General features: G+C 37.2%; 1 long non-coding RNA gene across 1 annotated transcript; it reads left to right on the forward strand.

Moving 5' to 3' along the window:
* Positions 1-13,269: 13,269 nt before the first annotated feature.
* On the forward strand, positions 13,270-14,607 carry LOC307008230. Its single transcript, XR_013799781.1, has 4 exons — positions 13,270-13,411; positions 13,603-13,665; positions 14,037-14,186; positions 14,325-14,607. It is a non-coding gene; the product is annotated as an uncharacterized lncRNA (long non-coding RNA).
* The last annotated feature ends 3,819 nt before the right edge of the window (positions 14,608-18,426 follow it).

The raw sequence follows: 18,426 nt of genomic DNA on the forward strand, positions 1-18,426 counted from the left end.
CCGTGTCTCACCTATTGGACTGTGTCTCGTCTCTTCTTGGGTTTGTTTCTCCCACAGATTAACCCTGTGATAGGACTCCTTGATGGACACCACTATGTCATTAAGTAAATTAAAGAGTGATCCACTTTCAATGACACTTTGTGTTGTGTCAGCAAGCACAAGATTAAGTATGTGTAGCACCACACATGCACATGAGTTGGAGACTGGGCAGTCATAAGTGCTGAAAAGCCTTTGTACTGGCCCTGCATATTTGAAGCACCATCTGTTGCATTCCCAATGCACGTGGTCTTGTCCAGATTCAGATGCTCTAAAACTCCAGAAAGCAAGTTTACAAAGTACTGCCCCGTGAATGCTTCGCACCTCACTATGGAGACAAGCCTCTCCTACACAGCCTCAGTAACATACCTGATAATTACTGAACACTGATCAGAACCTGTGATGTCTTGGGTTGTGTCCAGCTGAACAGAGAACATCCCAGCTCTCTGGACATCACTGGTGATGCTCTCTTGAATGAGATGGCCAATTGCATCAATCACTGAGTTGACAGTTGTTTTGGAGAGTAGGGTGATGAGAGACCCTCTACCTCTTGATCCACTGGACTGATGCAACTTCTTGCTTTTCTCAATGCAGTCATTGAAATGACAAAAAAACAAACAAAAGAGGTAACAAGGCATGCAGGTGGGGGAAATAACCAATAACGAGATAACAAGATGGGCGGGGTTGACAATGTAGTAGCAGTTTTTAATCTTTTATTTCTTATTCTGTTTTCTCAATGATTTAACATATGAATGACGTGTTCTGCATTTGGAATTCTCCTGTTGTAACGTTGATACAGCTGTGGGTGTGACACTGAGAAGACCCCAGGCTAGGGAGGGGTTAATGCAACCATAGGGGGTCCTGAGTTCCTGCCTTTTGGGGTGGGTGTTTAAAGAATGCTTTTGATGAGAACATTATAAGACTCCAGAAGAACACCTATCTTGGTCTCACTCTGCCTGCAGACTGTCTGTAAGGGTGGGGGTTTCTCACCCCAGCCTGCAGCTGGCCTGTGTGGCTAGAATGGGAACTATTCTGCAGAATAAATGTATATTTTCTTTTAAATACAATTTGAATATTGACGTCTCTTTTGCCTGGGAATGCTGCGTTTGTTAAATATTGTTTTGCCACAACAACAATTAGACGAGAGCACATGGCACAAGAAACAACAAGACACTCATGTGCTCACACAGGACCAGACTGAACATAAACACATGACAAACCGGGCATGTCACAGCCCTGTCACAAACCCATAGGAAAATCCAGACCGAGGTGACAGAACTGTGACACGATGTCAACGCAGTGCTGAAGTGCCAACAAGCCTCTCCCTATGGAGGATCCCTTTACCACTCTACAGATAAAGCGTTGTGAAAAATGTGCGTATCTATCCCGTAGTGATAAAATAAATAAAAATTCTGTATCAAATTTATAGGCAGGGGGCTGTTCCATAAAACAAGATTAGAATACAAGCCAGACTTATTTTGGTTAGTCAGACTTATTGTCGGTTGATTCTGTTTCATAAAGCAAACTTAAAATAGTTCAAACTCAGTTACCCTGGCAACTTATGCTGGGAAACTAGCCTGGTCCAGGGCAGGCTAACTGTCAGGCTAAGCCTCAGTTGTTACACAGATCCTCTTACACTGACCAATAGGAACACAATTACTGACAATCTCTCATACCATTATTTTACTTTATTAACCACTATAAGTCCAAAAATAAATATACAGTAAAGAAAATCAACTTAAGGCTACAATGGTAAATTAGACAATATAGACCTAAAAACATATATATGTCGGGGTTTATACATATATATATTCTACAGGTTTTCTTTTCTTACTGGCTGAATGTTTTGTGATTTAATTAGATAGTTTAAAAAAATTATGAAACACAACATTTAAAAGAAATAATAACAAAAGCACAGTATACATTTAAACTGGTAAGATGAATCTGAGCTTAGTAATTGTATTAACCTACACTTGATTTACCCCTTTACAATAGTCCCTTTACAGTTAGTATCCTAAAAATACACTAAATTGTAGGTTTAAAATTCTAAATAAGGCACATCTAATGTCCAACAACCAATATTTTAGCATATATATATATATATATTTTATGTACTTTATTATGTCTTTCAATTCAAATACATTTCACAATTATACAAATGGACAGTTCCTTTAAAGACATAATATTTTCCCCCAATAAATCTTATTTTTCCGTCTACTTTTTTCTTTTGTGATAATACCCACCAACACATAAAAACAATTAGAACAACAACCATTAAGTACACACTTTTACATATGAAAAAAAATGGAAAAAATCAAACATTCACATATTTATATCAAACTCTTATAATGACACATAATTCATAATAAGTTATTAAAGTAATATTATTTAAATATCAAAAATTAAATAAGTAAATAAATAAAATAACAAATAACTAGAATTAAGGGAAGGGAAGGTTATTTAGTTATAGGCTAATATGTATTCCTTTATTTTATGGAATATTCTTTGATTTTAGAGTTGCACATATCTTTTTAAAATGTATACTTTTGCTCTTAATTTCATGTTATTCTCTCCATAATGCACTGTATAAACTAAATCTAACCAAACCTTCTTGCTTTCTCCAAAAAAAAAAAAGATTGCTTTAAAAGCTGTAATTCTCAGCATTCTAATTAAATAAGTATAAGTCATCTTTTTAAAGTAGGTCCTAAACCCAAAACTATATTTTGTATCTTTATTATATTTGGTTTCTTAAAAATGTCTTCCCTGAATTAAGCCTACTTCTGTTCAATTGTTTTATTATAAGTATAAAATATATGAGTTTAATGAGATATAAGTTCACTGCAACTGATCCAACATCCTAAAGATAAATTATTATAATTAGAAGATATTTCTGGTGTTATAAAATATCGCATAGCCTATTCATTTTCCAAGCAAAATGTATATTAGTCAGAATTATTGCGCTCCGATTTGGCGCGCAGCAGCGCTTGTTCAATGTGAAGTTTACAGCAAAATGGAACTATTTGCTCGACTTTCTAAGATTTTCAGATGGAGAATATTCCTGTGAAATGTAAGTTTAGCAAACACCATGTCTCAAACGCATAAAACAGCACAAAATATATGCAGTTTGATGGTGGATCGATTTGATCTATGATCGACCTCCAGGGCTGCCTAAGAAACGCGTGCACACGCAGTTATCTAGACTAGATAAACCTGGATCAAATTAGTGGGATTGTGTGAACTTGAATGACCTTTTATGAAACCGCTTTAGCCCCAACTTATTTGTTAGGTTTATTCAAGTCGGGTTTTGGACTTTAATCCCCGCTTTTCTAAGCGGCTTTTATGGAACAGCCCCCTGGACATGTAGTTTAAGGCTTGGTTTGTAGAGAATTACAAACATGCGCACATATATTCAAACGCACATAACTATATAATTAATTCTTGATGCGCACGTGAGCGCCATCAGTGTTTATCACAGGTTCGCGTTTAAAGTCTGTGTAGAGAGAACGGTGTCATCTTAGCGGCCCCTAATTTAATAGCAAATTATCCTTTCGACGGAAGTGAATCAATCAAAACTAACTTTAGCAGTAAAATACAATTATTCAAGAACCGCTATAAAGCCAAAACAATCTCTGTTACCTTAAAGTATCCGTTTATCTCTGTAAAGCAGCTTTGAACAGTCTACATTGTTAAAAGCGCTATATAAATGAAGATGACTTGACTTGACCTTTAATAGTTTATACCATTGCAAAAAAAAAAAAAAAATACAATGGCCCACAAATGCCCAGTATGCCCTATGGCCAGTCCAGCCCTGATTTGAAGGGCCAGGCACAAAGTGACAACTTTAACATGCTATATAAAAATATCTGTGGGGTATTTTGTGCTAAAACTTCACACACACACTCTGGGGACATCAGAGATTTATTTTACAATCTATTTTACAACCCTTCCATACATTACTTCCAATTCTTATTCATTTCCATATAAAGCTTTTTTGTTATTTCATCAGCATCTTCATTCCCCTGAATTCCATGTGCTGGTGTCCAAAGAAATCCTACGGTATTCCCATTTTATTTATTCTATTCAATGTTACTAGTATTTCTACTATTAAATCTGATCTGGCCTCACTCTTCCTTCACTTTATTGCCATTAGAGCTGCAGTTGAGTCTGAGCATATCATTCTTTTACCAGTACTATTTTCCTCCACCCACAGTTCACCGTTCCATCTGTATATATCTGCATATACTCTGTCCACTTGCTTTTTAAATGATTGTTAACACTGATCACAGGGTCACCTTCAAAACAATTCCCATTCCATTGCATGAATTCCACGAATTGTTTTGCTTTTGCACTCTTCTGATCCAACAGAAAGGTTTCCAACTCTTTCCGTAATGTCCAAAAGCGCTCCAGTACCTTGCCTTTACTAAGCCACCGAACATTGTTATGGAGGAGCAAACCTGCATTCACCTCTGTTAGGAATGAGCGCAACAAGCAATGCTGCAGAGCAGATGATGCCCTCAAAGTTTACAAGTCTCAATACTGTTGTCATGACCTCTGCATACGTTTCTTCAAGACTGGCAAACAAAACCATCTGATGAATTAAGCAATGATATGCTATGAGGTCAGGGTGATGAGCTCTCAAGTGTGCCACTAATCCCCTCTCTCTTCCAGTCATACATGGAGCTCCATCAGTAGCAATGGAAATAACATGCTTCAGGTCTATCTCTCGGTCTCTCAACATCTGCATCAGTGCTTCATAAATATCATCCCCTCTTGTGTGTCCACGGAGGGCTGTGAGGCCTAACACATCTTCACAGGATTCTCCCTTCTCTTCATCAAAACATCTGACACCAGAAGTTGTGCGTTGTCTGTGGATTCATCCAAAGCCAATGATATGCATTTAGCCTTTTTTATTGCAGACTTCATTTGGTCAAGGAAATCATCAGCAAGGACTTCAGTTCGCTTTACAGCAGTGGAGTCAGACAAAGATATTTGGTTTATTTTCTGGGCCTTACCTTAGATGTATGGGGGTAATTGTGGTCAAAGTGTCCATGCTTGGAGTCATAATGACGTTTCACGTTACAAATTAAACACATTGGTTTTGTGCTCCCCACCGGCAGCACAAATGCATAACTGTCAATCCACTCTGTCTTAAATTCACGATTTTCAGAATCGACTTCTCTTTTTGTCATGTTTTGAGCACGTTGCAAAGTCATGGTTATTACAGTTATTACAGCTCCTGATTGGATCTTTGGATTGGACACAGAAGATAGATAAACCACATCTAGTAGGAAAACAATATAGGTGTGAAATCACGCACCAATGAAAACTCGCTTGGATCATGACTAAATTATAATGTTGATTTTGGGTTCAGTCCAAATTGTATTGCGTCTGGGTCCGGATCCAGACCGCGGTCCGCCTATTGCAGGGGTGCCCAATCCTGCTCCTGGCGATCGACTGTCCTGCACAGTTCATCTCCAACCCTAATCAAACACACCTGAAGCAACCAATTAAGGTCTTCAGAGCACGTCAGGATCACTTGAAAATTAAAGGCAGGTGTGTGATTAGGGTTGGAGATGAACTGTGCAGGACAGTCAATCGCCAGGAGCAGGATTGGGCACCCCTGGCCTATTGAGTACCCCTGGTCTGGTATGTCAAGATCTTCTCTAGGCTCAGACAGAAACCATGGTGGGACTGGTGGCCAACACACTACTGGTCCTAACTTTCACTCTTTCACTCCCATTCCTTGTGCCCTCTTATCTATAAAGTTCATTATCGTCTTTCTTTTCCTTCCATTATTTCCTTGAAATTAATCACAATGTTCTTCCAATAAACTTCTAGCAGGATTTCTAAAAATCATTACCTTGTGACTTAGTTCAATAATAAAGAGACAGTTTATTTCTCCTCAACTCCAATGTGATTTCCTCCATTTCAATTAAGAGTGCATTAAGTGGTGTTGTTCTCATCGCCCCTCCACATATTCGTAATGCTTTCGCTTGAACAACTTTCTAATTTCTTTGAAAGAGATCCCATATACCCAGTCTTCTAGGGGCCTGCAATACGGTTCTTGAAGACTCAAAGATGCCACCCACCTGGAGGGAAGCAGTAATCTCTGTTATTCCTAAAGAGGGAAAGGATCTTTCAGACTGTGGATCATACAGACCTATTTCGGTGCTAAATGTCGATTATAAGTTATTTACAGCTATTTTTGCTAAAAGATTAGAGAAAATATTACCCCAGCTCATACATACTGATCAAGCCGGTTTTATCTTACAAAGACAGACGTATGACAATATTAAACGCTCGTTGCATATTATGAATCATATAGAACAGAATAAATTAGCAGCCCTATTGGTAAGCCTTGATGCTGAAAAAGCCTTTGATTCGGTCAGTTGGGCTTTCTTACACAAAGTTCTTGAACGATTTGGCTTTCATTTCAATTTTTCGAATGTCATACGGTCACTCTATGATAAACCATCAGCTCGAATTACACCGAGGGTCGCGACAAGGGTGCCCCATCTCCCCTTTACTCTTCGCTCTCTATATCGAACCCCTTGCACAATGGCTGAGACAGACAGAAAGTATTAGGGGAGTTAGTATAGAAGGGGAGGATCATAAGGTAGCTTTGTATGCAGATGACATCTTGATATATTTAAGTGACCCTTCTAATACATTTCCTGATTTAATAAACCTATTACAAAAATTTGGTAGTTATTCTGGTTATAAATTGAATGTACAAAATACTTAATTGTTGGCTTTTAATTACTCCCCTCCGACATGTCTTACTGACAATTTTCAGCTAAGTTGGGATAATTGTTCATTGAAATATTTAGGTATACACCTACCAAATAATGTTTCACGGCTTGCAGAAATGAACTATGGTCCCCTCTTAATAAAAATTAGAGAAGATATCAAGAGATGGAACTCTGTTTCCTTTCTTAGTCTAAGTCATAGGATTGATTGTGTGAAAATGAATATCCTTCCACGATATCTTTTTTTATTTCAAGCCCTTCCTATAGAAATCTCCTTAAAAGAATTTTCGGAAATAGATAAAATAATTTCTAGGTTTATTTGGCAAGGGAAGAAAGCTAGGGTTAAATTTAAAACATTGCAGCTCTTGAAGGAAGAGGGGGGAATGGGGTTACCTTATTTTAAAGGATATTACTATGCTGCCCAAATGAGACCCTTTATTAACCTATGTTCTCCAAATTTTCAAGCCAGGTGGAAGGATATTGAACTCTCAATCATGAAGGATCCTCCAATTCAAGCACTACTGGCCTGTACGAACCTAGACAAGCTTATAAAAGATACTCAAAATCCGTGGATCAAAACCCAATTAAAAATTTGGAATAAAGTAAAAAGAGAGTATCACTTAAATGATAAAATACAGATAATCCAATGGTGTGCTTTTGACCCTGGTTTCAGGCCAAATTTGACGGATAATCGTTTTAAATCATGGATTTCTAAAGGTATAACAACTTTCTATACACTCACAGAAAATGGGAAATTAAGGAATTTTGAAGATCTGAAAAAGGAATACCATCTTGAAAACTCAGATTTTTTTCCGATACTTGCAAATACGCAATTATTTTGAACACAGTATTAAACCTAAATCAGATCTTAATGACCCAATATTAAAAACTATTTTGGTTGCTTACAAAGATGTTTCTGTTAAAGGGGTTATTTCTAAGTTTTACAAAGGTATCTTGGGGAAAAATACCTCTCCACAGACTACATAAAAGAAAAATGGGAGGAGGAAAGCAATGTGTCAATATCTAGGCTCTGGAATGACCTTCCTCTTTCTGTAAAATCTTCTCCTTCTTTGGGTGTTTTTCAGAGTGCGCTTAAAACATATTTGTTTTCTCAAGCATATGAAAATCCTTTGTAAATTGTGTATGTTTGCATTGTTTTTATGTCTTGTTTTTATTTATCTCTTTTATATTTTCTGTACAGCACTTTGGTTCCACTTGTGGTGTTGAAAGTGCTCTATAAATAAAGTTGAGTTGAGAGATGACTGGTTAAATATATGTGAGTTTCAGTGGAGATGTACAAACTCTCACATATGGCGTGAATTTAATTGGAAATGTCTTGTTCGTTTTTTTATAACACCGAAACAAAAAGCACATTTTGTCCCTGGTGGTAGTAAATGCTGGAGGATGTGTGGCGTTTGGGAGGCTGGTCACTGGCATGTGTTTTGGGATTGCCCAAAGATTAAATCATTTTGGGCAGAATTTCACAAGATCTTAAATACTATTCTCAACAGTAGGGTACCTTTAGAATTTTCCTCTCTTTTTTTGGGGAACTGTGAGTTTTTGACCAGAACTACTGATAAGTATTTATATGCCATTCTTACTTCTGCCTGCAAAAAAGCATTTACAAGACGCTGGCTGCTTCCTGAACCTCCCACGATCTCAGAATGGATAGATATTTTAAATGACATGTATGTAATGGAAGCAATTACTTTTTCCATTCGTTTAAAGAAAAGTACTTTTGTTAGCCGGTGGTCTAAATGGGTCAAATATGTAAAGCCTTTAAGATTGGACTTTGTTGAGGTACTGAATTAATGATCCTGTGCTTTATACTATATTTTATTTATCTTTTTATGTCACAAATATTGTAGTAATTGGTACATTATGTAATGCACAAGTTTCCTTTTTTTTCTTCTCTCTCTCTCTCTCTCTCTCTCTCTCTCTCTCTCTCTCTCTCTCTCTCCCTAATTGTTGTATATGTTCTGTTAAAAAATAACATCAGCAAATTGACAGCTATTGTTACTACTTGTGTACTGTAACTCAATTTTGCTGTTTGAAAATAAAGCATATAAAAAAATAAAAATAAAAAAAAAGAGATCCCATATGACCCATATGCCATAATCAATATTAGATCGAACAATTCCCCTATATATCATCATTAATGTATTATTATTTGCTCCCCAATCAGTTCCAACTAAACACCTTATCATATTTATGACTTTCTCACACTTTTAACTATTTTATGAATTTTTCTCCCCAGACCATACTTCTAGAAATGTGAATGTTTTAACTCGGATCTCTTATAAATCATTAGCCCCTGTTCTAAAAGTTATTTTTCAAAACCGAATACCACATACTTTGATTTTTGTGAACTGATATTCTAAATCCCCATTCCTCTGCCCATGCCTCTACTTTATTTATTGCCTGTTGATGTTGTTTATGTATATATTTTCAGTTTCGCCCTCTTTTCCATAAAACCGCATCATCCGCAAACAACGCTGCTGATATTCCTTCCCAGCTTACTAAAAATATAATTTATCATTACGTTAAACAACACTGGACTAATGACAGTTCCCTGAGGGGTTCCGTTTACCACCGTTCCCTCACAAGAGTTCCTTCTACCTTTACTTGAATGGTACAGTCCTTCAAAACATGATTTATCCAGTTTAGCATCCTACCTCTTGTCCCTGCATCGCACATCTTAATCATAGACCCTCTTTCCAAGTTCTAAACACACACTTATAACTGTTTCTTTATTTGCTATAGCACTTTTAATAACTGAATCTAATACTAGCACTGAGTCCATTATGGATCTTCCAATTCTAAAACCACTTAGATAAGGAACAAAGTATTCCTGCTTCTCAAGCATATGGGACCCAGTGAAGGATCCCTTTACCACTCTACAGATAAAGCGTTGTCGGGATAATTTTGATTTTTTGATCTACCCCGAAGTGATAAAATTCTGTCTAAAATGTTTAAGGCCAGACAAGTAGGTTAAAAGAACCCCCCCCCCCCAATGCTCAACTTTGACAAAGTCATTTTTATTGTTATAATTGTGATTTCATAATATGTAGATATGAATCCAACTAAAAGCTATTGAAAATATGTATTTTAGTCAAATAGCAAATGGTGTAGCTCTGCAGTCATCTACTAAAGTGATAATTTATTTACTTTTAAAACAGCATTTTCCAAAAGATGGGTAAAAATCTTACACTAAACCATGTCAAATTATCTATATCCATGAACGTTAGAAATGTGGATCTTTTATAAAGTGAATTTAACTTTTTTTTTTTACTGTTTTTGTTTAAAAAATATTTATTTATATAGCCTAAAGTAAAAAAATAATAATAAATCCTCCTAAAACTATAAATCCTAAAAAAAACCCTATTATTTTTCAAAATGACAAGTGTGACTTTTTCCCCCCACACTAACATAAAAAACAGATATTATTCAAATTTATTTAATTTTTTTTGTAGATGTAGAAAGTGTTGTCAACCATGCAAAGTCTCACATCATTTGGACAAATATAATGTTTTATTTATTTCAGCAAACGTCATTTGGGGTCAAAGACCCGAACAGCGCACGAGGGGTTAAAAAACGTGCAGGTTTACAGCGCATGTTCACGAGACTCAGTCGCTATAGAAACAAAGACGCTAAAATGCAATCACGCAATGAGCTTCTCTACTAAGAAATTGATTTCTTTATATTTGCTATTAGTATTATCCATACTGCAAAATCCTTATGTTTTTATTCAACTATATGTGGGCCTAATGTAAAATACGGGACAATTGATTTGCCCTTATTGATTTGATACGGGACGCATCATCTTACTTGTAAATACGGGACGATTCCGTATTTTAAGGGACGGGTGGCAACCCTACCTGGGCTGGCGGTAGCACTTTTAGCATAGCTTAGCATAGATCATTGAATCTGATTAGACCGTTAGCATCTCTCTCATAAAAATGACCAAAGAGTTTTGATATTTTTCCTATTTAAAACTTGACTCTTCTGTAGTTACATCGTGTACTATGACCGACAGAAAATGAAAAGTTGCGATTTTCTAGGCCAATCAGCTCTACCACCTGAAACACCTTGAAATGTCTGCTCGAGGCTTGTGCATTTAAGTGTGACACGTTGGCCTCTCTAATTAAGCATTTGAAGACGCACATAAGGGGAGGAATGGTAACTAATGCGTAACCACTGCGTTATATCACTGCGGCCATGGTACGTTTGGAACGTTCCTTGATTATTACGCCAGAATGAGAATATAGTTCCATGTCAAATCAGCCTAGAAAATTGCCACGTTTCATTTTCCGTTAGATTTATTGCACGTTCTAACTTGAGAAGAGACAACTTTTAAATAGAAAAAATTCCAGAAATCTTAGTCACTTTGCGGGCGAGATGCTGGTGGTCTAATCCAATCCAATGATCTATGCTAGGCTGGAGCTATACGTGGTATCGCCAGACTCGGGGAACTGCTGGATGAACGGGAGAAAAGTAAAAATCAATTGTTTTACTCGAGGGGAGGTGGAAAATGAGCTTAATTCCTCAAATGGTGGAATATCCCTTTAATTAGTTTGATAAAATACACCTGTGTTTACAACACTATTACACTGTAACATAACTTCTGTGGGATGGGTCTATTTAGACAGTCACAGCAGGGAATCAAACTGCTGACCCCTCAGTCATGAGACGACTTGCTCCAACTTCTGAGCTATAACCGTCCCCAACAGTACGGTTACCCTGTGATGCCCACTCCTAGGTGTGTCAGGTGGGCCCAGCAGATTTGCCAGAGGCTATAGGGGGAGGCTGCAGACCTGGAGCCGGTAGATATACGCCCCACGCAGTTTTACGCCCCTGTTGTTCCTGATGCGTCCAGTAGGGGGATATACTGCGAAATAACACAATTAAATCGACGCTTACACATTAATAACCCGTCCACAGACTTGACAATTTTGTGTTTTTTGTTCATTTAAATATAAACGCTACAGTGTAGATCTGCACGGATTAAAATAGATGCAGATATTCAGTCTGTCGGGGTTCACTCTCTTCACTCAGCCTACAGAAGACTTTTGTTTTTGTGAATTGAAAAATTAAAAATACACATAGTTGGATCAACTAGGCCTACGTGTTATGATGACAAGTAATGATATGACCTACTGCAGTTATAGGCCTATTCACCGTAGGTTTTTATATGGAGTCTAAGTGAAATATGTTGTTGTGAATTTATATAAAGTTACATTTAGATATTAACAATATTTAGACCATTAGACATACACCGTGTAATCATATGGATCCTCAATTTAATATCTGCTGTACTATTCTCTATTGGTCGTCATACAGCTACAAAACAATGTCCTACATACGTGGTAAGATAAGTTTAAGCCAGATCGTCCTGAACGTTTTGGTAAATTCTGGGCAAGTTTCATCTGCATAAAGACCGAACCATCCAATGTCAAAACCTTTCAACTCAAATGTTTCTAAAACAAATAATATCCTTGAGTCTGTTGTAAAGAACCTTTAATTTTTTATTAACAAATTGTAATATTGTATTGATTTGTGTAGCCTAATTCAATCTCTTTTGATGTCCGTATCCCCTCCCCCTCCTTTTTTCTTTCTTTCCTCTTCTCACAGTTAATGTCTGTATCCTTTCATTTGCAATACAAAATAAATAAATTAATTAATTTAAAAAAAAAGATTAAAACATACCTCAATTCGTGTCGCTGTACAGTCTCCCCCTACTGGACGCATCAGGAACAACAGGGGCGTAAAACTGCCAGGGGCGTAAAACTGCTTGGGTCGTATATCTACCGGCTCCAGGTCTGCAGCCTCCCCTACTCGCCAGAGGGGGAGAGCGAGGCAACGTTGGAGAATATGAAGAGGGATCTGCTGAACATCTACTCAGGCATGCCATCTACTGTCTTTTTGGGTAATTTTGTTTAGACTTTAGTAATTAGTCAAGATCTGAACACTGTGTGTGTTGGGCGGCTACAAGACCAAATTGTTACTTGGGTACTAACAATACATTTGTATGTCTGTATAAACAGAGGAAGGAATGAGTGGGGCAGAGAGAGCAGAACCAATGATGGAAAAGACATACGTCGTCCTGCGAAAATACCGTAACAAAGTGCCTGCTGCAGCGATGTCTGAGATCAAACAGGAATGGCCATCTCTCTTCTCTCAGAAATGCCGATTCTCACACTTTGGCCTCCTGATGGACGGACATCGATGTCCTTCAGAAGCTACAGGAGGCAATTAGTCGACGAGGACAGACCATCCTGGATTACTGTGCAACACTGGACAACCCCAAGATCCGTGATGTTCTGGCCGGCTATGATCCAGACTCGGACCAGGCCGCCTGCATGCTGCTGCTCCTAATGTTGGACTGCAAAGAGCCGACAGAGAGTTTGCTGCTTGAAGTTGATGTAATTTATTCAAATATTTAAAATGCAAAATGAGTGATTACATTATCAACATTTACCTTGCATGATTTACTACCTCTGACCAAAGAACAATATTTATCCTTTATCCTAAATCCATGCTGCTGTGTGTTAACTATGTTACATGTGCCACTGCTGTGGACGTCAATACTGCCGAACTCCCCAGCAGCCCCTGCTTGATCATCCAAGGTAATGTTACTTTGATCTAGTATCGACATTTCTAACTCATTATTTTGTTTTCATTCTAGAAATCTACATGACCACAATAAATAATTATAATTATTATTATTATTAAGAAGCCCTCTGGATGGCTTATATCCATCGAGGGACATGCCGTGATGGGCCCACACCCCGTCTCTTTACACTGTTTTCTTCTGCAGCTATTACGTCTTCAACCTTGAGTATCCTGCCGCTGGATCGTCGACGCTGGAGTTCATTCAAAGGTATTTGATAAAGATCACATTTAGTCTTGTAATTCACATTATAGTACGGTCTTCCAACTCAATGATTGTCTTGAGGTCTAAAATGCTGACAAACGAGGCTAGCCTGGTGAGACCATCCTGATCTCGCCAACTCATTCAATTTCGCTCCGCAGATCAGTCTGGGTTTCTACACACGTTATGCTGACAAATACCTGCCGGTCCAATCACAGCTATTTATTTTGTTTTGGGGAAGGCTATGTGATGATGATTTCAAAACGTCTATTGCGAAATGTGAATGTATTGAATGAAGTAGATTACATTTTCTTTAAAAGCAGAACAAAATGCTCTCAGGCCCTTGATTGAAAAGGATGTGTTTGTCATTCTTTCAACAGGGTTTGGTTTTAATTTACCAACTGGCCAATTCCGTGAAGACGCATTTCAGTGGCGGCGCACGTTCATATGGCCTCGCTCTCATAGTAGAAAATCAACCACTTTGCCTCAGGCAAACCTAACCTGAGGCACCTTGGCTAAAAAAAATTATGGTGAGAGTAAGATCTAACAAGTTTGGATTATAAATCTATTAGGGTTTGATGTGGGGAAAAAGCACACCTTGATAAATGCTGTCTGCAATACATACTGTAAGTCTATTTAAAACTGAAACTATCTTTGCTTATTAACAGGTGCTTCCTGGGCATCAATCCTGAAAGAAGCGGACAACAATGAACCCTCATGTGAACACCCTTTGAGTGGGCATCATAGTTTTTTTTTGCAGCGGTAGTTGTCAGGCTCAGTTTTGAGTAGCCTTGTTCTTTTTGTAGTAGACAACTTTGCACTACAAGATTTTTACACAATGCTGTTGCGTGTGGATTATAATGTTTGAGACTGAGAGGAGCGCCTGACCCCTTTATGACATTCCTTCATCGCTTTCTCCCTTGCTCTCTTATCTTGCCATGAAGGCCTCATTCCCATCCTGTCCATTACTGTTATTGTGACCAGAGCCGGCCTGTCCATTACTGTTATTGTGACACAGCTAGTTGAATAGTTGAATTGTGAGACAGGTAGTTGAATTGCAAGTTTGCACAATTTCTCTGCATTTTCTGCATTTTAAGATGGCTTTTATGACTAGAAAGTTGAATTTCTTGAACTCTTGAAGTGGCATCTGCTGTATATTGGAAAATATTAATTTGTTAATAAATATGCCATTGGGCTAACATTGACTTTACCTCAGAGTTGTTTTTTGGGGGAGGGGGTTAATTGTACAATGTTTGTAAATTCACAGTAAATGATTGTAAACTTGTACATTACTTTCACAGTACACACTGAAAAAGTACAGGGCCTTGTTGTAATGATTGTAATTCCCCAGTAATGTACTGTAATATCACAGTAATTGCTTTGTCATTGAAGCTGTGAAGTTACAGTATACAGTTGTGCTTTTACAACAATGCAATGTAATATCACATATATAAAATTACAGTAAATTGCTGTATATTTCACAGTATATTGCTATAATCCTTACTGTGAAAGTCATGCAAAATTTATCCAATTATTTATTGTAAATTCAATAAATAAATTTTTGCAGTGCGTTTATCACTGTAAAGCCGCTTTGAAACTATCTGTATTGTTAAAAGCGCTATATAAATGAAGGTGACTTGACTTGGCATATACACTAATCTGTCATTCTTTCCATTGTTTTACATAAAACGGCTGTAAGAGCAATTGGACTGTCACAGTCTTCGTCTGCACCTGTCTGTCTTAGTCTGCACTACACTTCCCAGAATCCTGCTTGTCTCCACACCTGAACTCACTTCCTCAATCATCCACCTGTTCATCGTCCTCATGATCTGTGTCACCTGTCTTCACCTTGTTAGTGTTCGTTTGTATCTGTATTTAGTTTGCTTCTGTTCAGTCTGTCCTTGTCGGTCCTTGTATATGTTACCGTGTATCGTGAGTGTTACTGTTTTGTGTGAATTTATTATTAGTAAAAGTTTGAATTGGAGCTTTGTGCCTCTGCCTGTCTTCATCCGCACCATACCCGTGACATGGACGATATGAGCTGGGCTCATTGCCTTTTTTCCCAGGTTTTAAAATTGGAATAATTGTTGAATGTTTCCATTCTTTTGGCATCACACCACTTTCCCAATACACCACTTTCCCAAACGGTATTTATTCATTTCAAAATGTCCACATATCATCCAAACGTCGAAGCATCTGATACCCTATTTCATCTCTACCAGGTGTTATCTTTCCTTTCTGCAATGACTCGTTTTAGTTCTTCTATGAAAAATATGTATTCACTGCTCTTAAATTATCTTCATTATATTCTAGATTATATTTCTTTCTGTTTTACTAATTAAACTAATGTTCTTCGAACTGTGTGTCTCCTTAACCCCTTATCAAGCACCCCCCTTTTTTAAATAGACATGAAAATGCACATTCGGAACTTAAATGGTTGTAATTCAAGAATGCTTTGGAATATAGATGTAAGATTTGTCTTGTAAGACATTGGGCAGATTTTTGTAGAAGTGAAATAAATAAAGTTAAACTGAAAAAAAGTTATAGAAGTTTGAGTTTATGAACATGTACAATGTTAGAAATGTAATTATTCATATTTTATATAAAATATATATTTTCAAAACCTGAAGGACTCTAAAAATGCAAAAAAAAAAACAAAGCCAGAAATCGGAACAAGTTGTGTTTAGGTTGATATATCTCTCAAAAAATGAGCGTTCAGTGAGATGTAGTTTGGGCGCAGTACCACACTTCTCCACTAGTGGACATTACTGGCCATATAAGGGCGCCTCCATCTCCATATGTGGTTTGAGTCTGAACCATTACTTTTAAAATGTTCATACAATTTATGAGGTAGACATCCTATTCAGAAGTAGTGTTGGAAGTTTGGCAGATTTAGAAATGAATTCAACCTCTAAGAAACACAAAAGAACACGTATGTGCATTATAGCTCGCTGCACATCACTAATGCTGAATCTATTATTGTCTTCTTTATATTTAAAACATTTTCAGAGCTTTTTTTCTAAAATAATTGAATGGATTCTATCTTTTGAACTCTTGGCATGAAAACAAACTGAGGTTTCTACCATTCTCTCATGATTTTTCATGTTCATCACTATTTCAAAATAAAGGTCTGAACTCGCCTCAGGAGTATGAACATATTCTTGTTGCAAATTGATAAATTACGGCTACTCTGTCATTTATTTTGAAGATCAGTCACCAAATATGTAAACTAGAGATCAAATGATATATAGTTTGTCAAGATTAGTTTAGGTATAGTATAGGATATTACTCTTTTAAATATGTAATGGCTGTGCCAATATAAGGGGTTAAGCATTTACAGTAAACTCTGATTCAGTAAATCTGCTTTGTCCTTATTATTAACTGCTTCCCGCTCGAAGACTGGAGCTGTTGTTGTTTTATTATCCGCTGACATTCAAAGCCCACAACTTTCTAACATTTGTTTGTGGTCCTAATTTACTACAACAACTTTTATTGTACACCAACTTTCTTTCTTTGCATCTTTTATGACTCTTTTAGCTTTTGCCCATAATTTCTTATAATCTATTGAATAATTTTCCATGGGGTTTTCCTCAATCGCCGATATGCTTTATTTCGAGTTAGTACAGCTTGTGTACATGCCTCATTCTAACATGGAACACTCCATCGCTCTTTTGGACATTCAATTATAAGTCTCTCGCACGCATATCCAATCAGGCTTTTAAATGCATCAACAAATCTCTTAGTTCCTGTCCGTTGGCTTCTAGACTCCTAGCATTGCAGTACATATAACATGTAGTATACTATGAGTATATACTTGTTCCATTCCATCCTCTGTTGGCTCATGTTCCTCATCAGATTTATCGTTCCCCTGATTATCAAGTACTTGCTGGCTTTCTGTTAATCCTCCATGCATACTTATAGCATTTCTGGAGGAATATCCTTAATCCCGAGGAATTTATGTGCTACACAATCACCTCTCTTGCAACATCAGACTTATTCCTTGCCCTTTCTTTAATTCTCCACACTGCTTCAGAAAAGAAAGAAAATAATATTTATTTATTTATTTAACATTTATGTGTGCATTAAAAGTACCATTTCGGCAACGAGAAAATTTCTGAGCCAATAGCCTTATTTGTCACATACCAGTTACAGGAGATACACCGAGCAGTGAAATGTAGGTCTGGCATTCCTATAGACTGTGCAGGGAAAAATAAAATAAATACACAAAATATTATATAAAAAAGAGACAACAATTTTAAAATAGTATTAAAAATAACTAATAATGTGCAGTGTACTAAATGTCTTGTCATCAGAGTCCTTAAAGTGCAATAATGTTCATGTCCGAGTTAAGGAGTCTGACGGCCTGAGGACAGAAGCTCCTCCTGGGACTATGGACACGTCTGCCTGATTGCAGCAGTTTAATCAATGGATTACTAGGGTGAGTGGTAAATGAGTGGCCATTTCGGCAACGAGAACATTTCTGAGCCTAACCACTAAATGTCTAATAAGGGGAGAACTACCACTCTCGCTACACTTCCGGCTTCTGAACTGCAGTTCCACTCTGGCTCCACATGAGGGCGCTCACAGGACGAGAGCAGAATGAATGGAGGTCTATGGAGCTATACCCCTCAAAATCCACTTTTCTCAGGATATAATTTTTTGTCTAGTAATTTGAATGTTGTATTCGAAAGGAGATGCAAAGAAATTACACATTGCTGGGTGTTCGATTTTTAGTCACTTATTTGCTTTAAAAAGTCTTTTAAAATGTCA

Source organism: Phoxinus phoxinus (assembly GCF_949152265.1).
Source record: "Phoxinus phoxinus genome assembly, chromosome: 12".
Taxonomy (NCBI): Eukaryota; Metazoa; Chordata; class Actinopteri; order Cypriniformes; family Leuciscidae; genus Phoxinus; species Phoxinus phoxinus.